Genomic DNA, 8,131 nt, shown 5'->3' with positions numbered 1-8,131 from the left:
GAAATCTCCTACTATTACTGTGTGAGGTGCAATGTGTGTTTTGAGCTTTAGTTAGGTTTCCTTTACGTTTGTAGGTGCCCTTGTATTAGGGTCATACATATGTAGGATTGAGAGTTCATCCTGGTGGATTTTTCCTTTGATGGATATGAAGTGTCCTTCCTTATCTTTTTTGATGACTTTTAGTTGGAAATTGATTTTATTTGATATTAGAATGGCTACTCCAGCTTGCTTCTTCTGACCATTTGCTTGGAAAGTTGTTTTCCAGCCTTTCACTCTGAGGTAGTGTCTGTCTTTGTCTCTGAGGTGTGTTTCCTGTAGGCAGCAGAATGCAGGGTCCTCGTTGCGTATCCAGTTTGTTAATCTATGTCTTTTTATTGGGGAGTTGAGGCCATTGATATTGAGAGATATTAAGGAATAGTGATTATTATTTCCCTTTATATTCATATTTGGATGTGAGGTTATGTTTGTGTGCTTTCATTCTCTTTGTTTTGTTGCCAAGACGATTAGTTTCTTGCTTCTTCTAGGGTATAGCTTGCCTCCTTATGTTGGGCTTTACCCTTTATTATCCTTTGTAGTGCTGGATTTGTAGAAAGATATTGTGTAAATTTGGTTTTGTCATGGAATATCTTGGTTTCTCCATCTATGTTAATTGAGAGTTTTGCAGGATACAGTAACCTGGGCTGGCATTTCTGTTCTCTTAGGGTCTGTATGACATCAGTCCAGGATCTTCTGGCCTTCATAGTTTCTGGTGAGAAGTCTGGTGTGATTCTGATAGGTCTGCCTTTATATGTTACTTGACCTTTTTCCCTTACTGCTTTTAATATTCTTTCTTTATTTTGTGCGTTTGGTGTTTTGACTATTATGTGACGGGAGGTGTTTCTTTTCTGGTCCAATCTATTTGGAGTTCTGTAGGCTTCTTGTATGCCTATGGGTATCTCTTTTTTTAGGTTAGGGAAGTTTTCTTCTATGATTTTGTTGAAGATATTTACTGGTCCTTTGAGCTGGGAGTCTTCAATTTCTTCTAACCTATTATCCTTAGGTTTGATCTTCTCATTGAGTCCTGGATTTCCTGTATGTTTTGGGAAAGTAGCTTTTTCTGCTTTACATTACCTTTTAAATTTGAATCAATGATTTCTATGGAATCTTCTGCTCCTGAGATTCTCTCTTCTATCTCTTGTATTCTGTTGGTGATGCTTCTATCTATGGGTACTTTGTCTTCCTTTGGTTTTCTATAGCCAAGGTTGTTTCCCTTTGTTCTTTCTTGATTGCTTCTATTTCCATTTTTAATTCATTCAATTGTTTTATTGTGTTTTGCTGGAATTCTTTCAGAGATTTTTGTGATTCCTCTCTATAGGCTTCTACTTGTTTATTTATGTTTCTCTAAGGTAGTTCTTCATGTATTTCTTGAAGTACTCCAGCATCATGATAAAATATGAATGTGAAACTAGATCTTGCTTTTCTGGTGTGTTTGGGTATTCTGTGTTTGCTTTGGTGGGAGAATTGGGCTCCGATGATGGCATGTAGTCTTGGTTTCTGTTGCTTGGGTTCCTGCGCTTGCCTCTCGCCATCAGATTATCTCTAGTGTTACTTTGTTCTGCTATTTCTGACAGTGGCTAGACTGTCCTATAAGCCTGTGTGTCAGGAGTGCTGTAGACCTGTTTTCCTGATTTCTTTCAGCCAGTTATGCGGACATAGTGTTCTGCTTTCGGGCGTGTAGTTTTTCCTCTCTACCGGTCTTCAGCTGTTCCTGTGGGCCTGTGTCTTGAGTTCACCAGGCCGGTCGCATGGAGCTGGAAGGTTTGTCTTACCTGAGGTTCCAAGTATCTTGTTTGCTTGTGGGGTGTTGCTTATGAGCTCTCCGTGGTGGCAGCAATCAGGAAGAACTGTGCTGCCCTTTCTGGGAGCTTTCATGCACCAGGGTTCAAGATGGGGTTTGGTGTTTTCCTCTGGAGTCAGAGATGTGGGCCGAGTTAGACTCTTCTGGTTTCCCAGGCGTGTCTGCCTCTCTGAAGGTTTAGCTCTCCCTCCCATGGGATTTGGGTGCAGAGAAATGTTTATGTGGTCAGTCCCTTCAGGATCCGGCTGTGTCTCAGATGCAGCAGATTTCCTGGTCCTGTGCCCTTATCCAAGGGAACCCATGGGCCATATACAGTTTCCTCTTGGGCCAGCGATGAGGGCAGGGGTGGGCAGTGTTGGTGGTCTCTTCTGCTCTGCAGTCTCAGGAGTGCCCACCACTCTCGGCAGTGAGCTCTCTCTCCCACGGGGTTTGGGAGCAGTGAGCTGGAGGCAGGGAGTGCGAGATAGGGACCCCTGCTCTCATTTCCCATTTTTGATACTGGCACAAATATTAGAGTTTGGCATTAATTTGTTTGGTCTCTTTTGCTGTGTTTACCCAATATGTCCCATTTTTATGACTTATTTAAACAAAACTGTATTTTACAATTTAAAGGAATATAGTAGGAAAAATACTGACATCATTTGTGATTCAAAGATACTAAAATTTTACTATATTTCCCTTTATGAAAAGTTAGACAACTCCTTGAAGAAACTCTGATAGGTAATATCAAAATATGTTCATAGGAATGGTATATCAAATATTTTTTTTAATAGCGTCAATCAGGAAATGGTTTTCATATTTATGCATTATGATACTTGATTATGGAAGAAACTGAATGTTCTTAGATTTCGTAATAATGTATATAAATCATTAATTCTAAATGTTTGTTGACAGGAGGCAGTTATCAACGAATATATATTGTGGCACACGTTTCTAATATAAATAGAGCAAATTAAATATATAATTTATGACCTAAAGGTGAGCAAAAGAAAGATATATCATTGATTCTACCTACAGTTGGTGTTAAGATATGATTCATGAATCCATGTATTTTTTATAGACATCTGATAAGATAAAATTAGTGTGAAAAAAGCTAAAACTGCAATTAGCAGGTTTGATCTAGTATACATATTTAAAAATTGCTTTTGAAAAAATACACAGAAAATATTTTCAAGGTTATATATATACAGCATATACAAAAATACACTGCGTCCATAAATTATCAATACCATTCAAGCAACTTTCTCTGGTCTTACTAGATTTGAATTATTAAATATACATATATATGTATGTATATACACACAGGCACACTCACACACACAAAGAAACACACACAATACTTCTAAAAATTTAAAACAAATTAGTAAATAATAATCATTCAGAGAAAAATAATGAAAAAGGATGATCTAAATTTCCAGTATAATGTACTCCCAAAAGTGTACTTTCTAGCATATAAAACATTGCCTTATAATTTTTAGAAAAATACGTATGTGGCCAATATATGTAATCAGATCTCATTGTGACTTATTACTCAGAATTAAAGTAGAAATTTAAATGGTGTGGGAAAAATATTAAATAACAAGATTTAGCTATACTTTTTCAATTACACAAAAAAATCTGAGATACAGTGAAATGACACAAAATGTAAAATTGCTTTCTATTAAGCATTGATATCTAAGTTTACTCTTCATTATATATATATATATATATATATATATATATATATATATATATATTTGACAGAGAGAACTAAATCTCACAAGTTGTTTCCTGATTTAAATACAATTTTCTTGGCTTGTAAATATACCCAAAACCAATCAAAACAATGAAAATGGATAGATGCTGTGTTATAACCAGTAAAAGACATTTTGTTTATTTGTTAGGCATGAATTTATTTTTGTTGTATATCTTCCCAGGTTTCTGTTGGGTATTTTATAAGTCGTAACTTTGGTATGGTCGGTGGTTAAATTTAACTGAACATCGCTGAATATGACAATATAATAGAAATGGATCCTTGGGGCAGAGACTACCTTTGGGTTCAACCTGGTTATAATGAAATGGCGTTCACAGTGTGCAAAACCAAACACAAGGTAAGGAACTATGGCTTCAGGTACAAAGCTCTTTATGAGATTTCTCTTTGTAATATTGGAATAATTGTTACATGATATCATGAGATTGTGCAGTGAGAAGGCCTTTTCTTTATTCCTGTAATGAAAGCAAATATTTGTTGTTTTCAGTTCCCTCGGAGAGCTTGCTAGGTTACTAGATCAATCAGGAACTCGGGATGAAGGTCTTAGATGTGCAAAATATTATGTCGGTATTGGTTTTCTTCTAGGTACTTCTAGGGAAGTGACTTCATAAGCCTTGAATATAATCAAATAAGACCTTGTTAAAGATTTAGAAAGCACTGGGTGTTGTGGCACAGGCCTTTTCTCTTAGCACTGAGGAGGCAGAAGCAGGCAGAAGAACTCTAAGTTCAAGTTCAGCTTGGCCTACAGATAAAGAGATAGAGAGAGTTCTGGTACTGCCAGGGATATAAAAGAAACACTGTCTTTAATAAGTACAATTTTAAGTTCTGTAGTATACAAAGAAAAAAAATATCATTTTATTTTAGTAAGATGTTAATACTTTTATCTTGAGTCTAATGCAATATTTTAGCTATAAAATAATGTGAAGGCACTGAAAATGTATGAAAAGATGTTTTCCATCACTATTCTCCTTAAACTACATGTTGAATTTTTATTAAATAAACCTATGTAAATATACTTTGAAGGCTTTTCTGTGACTAACTAAAGGCCTTTTACATTGTTAATTAAGAATGGTAGATTTCAGGCCAATCTTGAAAAGTCATCACTAAGATGTAGATGTATATTAAGCATACAAAATTTAATCTAAAATGTTGCACAATAAAGAATGAGAACCTTTAATTGGTTTTCCTCTAAAGTATACAGCTTCTTTTTGTTGAAGTGTAGATCTGATGATTTGAACAAATTTTGTGAGAAATACAACCTGCTCTGAGAAGATAAGAAACAGAGAAAGATAAGGAAAAAGCCTGCTATGGGACAACGAACTGGGAGAGAGTATTCTATGGAATATATAGGACAATAAATTTGACTCTTCTGGTATTGTTTAGCTGGGGACTTCATTATGCATATCTATGTACCTAGAAAATTTTTCTTTTACATCTTAAGATTTTATGGTTGCTCTGAAACCTCTGTCTTTTGTATTAAGGTCTTAGCATGTTTACATGATAATTTTGAAATATTAGTGTTATTATCAAAACCCGTACTTTGTACATACTTTTTAAGCAACAAAATAGATCCATGTCTGCTTGGCTTTATGAAGAAAGTTACAATGATATATATGAATATATATTTCTCATATATACATTCTATTCATGTACCATGTGTGTGATGAAACCTTAGCAGATAGGAATGCATAGTAACCATCCTGCTAGAGTTTGAGGATTTTATTGTATCTCGTTCGACATGTGTATTTCTATTTAAATGCTAACTCTTTTCTAAGTCTTAGTTTAACTGGAGAGGTTTTCAATAACTCCTAGTCTGCTGTTTATTCATATAACAGGTCTTTGGTTTTCTTATTGAATTTTATTCCAGCAACTTCTTAATGTGCTTTATTTTGAAGAAAAATTAAATATTTTTTAAATATCAATTTTTTTTTATAAAAAGATTAAATTTTAAAATTTTACAGGAAATATCACTTACTAATATTCTCATTTTTAATTATTATAAAATATTATGATTACAATAACCTTTATCATCATACACATCTCTTGTTAATATAAACACAAATATGTTATTATTTTTATCTTTGAAATTTTCTTTTAATTTGTCAGTAATAAATCTTGACTTCTGTATCTGAGCTTTCTCATCGTTATTCATAAAGAAATATATTGCTTTTTTATTGAGAATAATAAGGAATGTTCATTGATAGGTAGATAGGCAAGATTAACACAATATACACAATGGTATTTCATTCACCCCTAGGAAAATTAAACTATGATGGTTTCAGGAAAATAGATGTAACTAGAAAATATAGCGAGTAAGGTAACAAAGACTCAGAACGGCAAATACCATGTATTCTTTCTCATGTTGATAAAAGAATCTAATTTTCATATACTTGTATTTATGTGAAGCTGTTAGTGGTTTGCGTTCATTAAATGCTATGGGTCTCATGAAATTAGAAAGTAGGGTTTTAAACAGTATTGGTTGGACGATATTGAACATGTGGGATACGAATGGAAAGTAAGAATAACACAGAATAGTGCAAGTGTTAGGGACATAGTGGGGTTGGGAAAAAGGACTGAGGAAGGAAGGATGAAGTTGAATATCTACAAACATGACATAAGGCAACCTGTTACTTTATAGGCTAGGTTAAAATAAATAGTATAATTTAAAACTGATACCTTAATTTTTTCTTTTTCTTTTTTTTTTCAGGGCTGGGATAATACCTTAATGTTTAATGCAATATACAACATGTTTGAGGACAAATGCCAGCCAGTGATATCAAAACAATATATTTATCTTAATTGATCTTAGTCAAACTATCCATAATTATTTGTTAAAAACATCACATAACTGCCAAATTTGGTGTCATTTAAATAATAGCCTGTGAGGTAATAATTACATAAGGTAGTAGAGTATTATTATTATAAGCATATCAACTGGTAAAATCTGTTATGTGATCTATGTTTTAAGTTGCTTTTTGCTTAATTTTTGCCCATCCTGACATTCACTCATACTGAACTATAATTTTCAATGTTGATATACTAATATAAAAATATGGTTCTGCAGGGTGGTTGAAATTGGTCAATTATAAGTTCATAATTTCCATAAACTACAGGATACCCTCCACAAAGCTCATAGATCCAAAGAAGATAAACAAGAAAAAAGGCTCAAGTGCAGACACTTGACTCTCATTTAGAATGGGGAATAAAATAGTCTTGGAGGGAGATTGAGGGAAGGAACTGGATAGGAGATGGAAGGGAGAAGAGAATGGATTACGTGTGGGAAGGGACAGGATATATGGCCAGATAGTCATGAGAAGGAAAGGAAATCTTGAACTTATAGAGATGAGGATGTAGGGGAAATCTCCAGGATGAGAAAGAGTCCTGGGATAATGGAGGTAACCACGAATTAATGGAGGTTTCCTAAGCGGTGACTTACATTGGTGATATGGAACATGAGGAGGTCAACTCCTGTAGCCAGGAAGGATCACCAGTGGAGGATTAAAGAAACAATTACACCCACAAAGCATTCTACACAAAATTTGTCAAGTCTAAAAAAAATAAGGGACTGAGTGAATTGCCAGTGCAAATTGAGATCCATCCCATGGGCAAGCACCAATTCATGACATTATTAATGTTGCTCTGTTACATTCAAAGATAGGAGCATGTTGTACTGAGAGACTCCACCCAGCAGCTGATTCAGGCAGATACCGACACCTACAGCCAAACAGTGGATGGAGCTTGAGGACAGTTTGGTGCAAAAAAAAGCAATACGAACTGCACAGGAAGACCAACAATGTCAACTAACCTAGACCCCGGGGTACTCTTAGAGACTGAGTGCCCAACCAAAGATCATGCACAGGCTGAATCTAAGCCCTAGTGCATATGGAGCTGACATGTAGATCAATCTTCATGTGGGTCCCGCAAAAATTTGAGTGTGTGATGTCCTGTTGTAGTCAAGTTGTAGCCTGACTGAGGAATCTGTTCCCAAACAGAGTTACCTTATCTGGCTGCAGTTGGAGAGGATGTGCCTAATCCTGAAGAGACTTGATGTTTCAGAGTTGGGGCCATATCTAGGCATGTCATCATCTTGGGAGAGAAGAGGACTGGGTCAGAGAGTCTGGGAGAAAGGGGCAATAGAGGGGGCAACATTTGGTATGTAAATTAAAAAACCTAATTAGTAAATTTGCTATTTCTTTAACAGTAATCTACTTGATTACAGTCTCACTGTACATTATTACTGTGCTCTTAAATCCAATCTCTAATTGTGGACTTCTATTTGGATAGATGTTTAGCTTCACTCTCCTTACCACCTGATTTCAAAAATAGGTGGTTGAGAATTCAATTTTCTTCAGAAGACAGGCATAGATGTATCATAAACTAGGAGAGTAGGCAATTGAAATATGACTGAGTATTGAGTATTGAGCTATAGTAGGGAACATAAAAGTAATTTCCGATTTAATAACATGCTTCTTGTCCTGAACAAATACAGGAACAGAGGATAACATATATCATAGTTTTGGTCTTATATTTTCCTATCCTTCAAC

At 35.1% G+C, this 8,131-nt stretch overlaps 1 long non-coding RNA gene across 1 annotated transcript; it reads left to right on the top strand.

Moving 5' to 3' along the window:
- The first annotated feature begins 3,708 nt into the window (after nucleotides 1-3,708).
- Nucleotides 3,709-6,395, top strand: LOC134484349 (uncharacterized). Its single transcript, XR_010061757.1, has 2 exons — nucleotides 3,709-3,927; nucleotides 6,295-6,395. It is a non-coding gene; the product is annotated as an uncharacterized LOC134484349 (long non-coding RNA).
- Nucleotides 6,396-8,131: the final 1,736 nt, after the last annotated feature.

The sequence above is a fragment of the Rattus norvegicus genome, chromosome Y (assembly GCF_036323735.1).
Source record: "Rattus norvegicus strain BN/NHsdMcwi chromosome Y, GRCr8, whole genome shotgun sequence".
Taxonomy (NCBI): Eukaryota; Metazoa; Chordata; class Mammalia; order Rodentia; family Muridae; genus Rattus; species Rattus norvegicus.
Note: the sequence above shows the minus strand (reverse complement) of the source record. Positions and strands in the feature narration are given on the sequence as shown.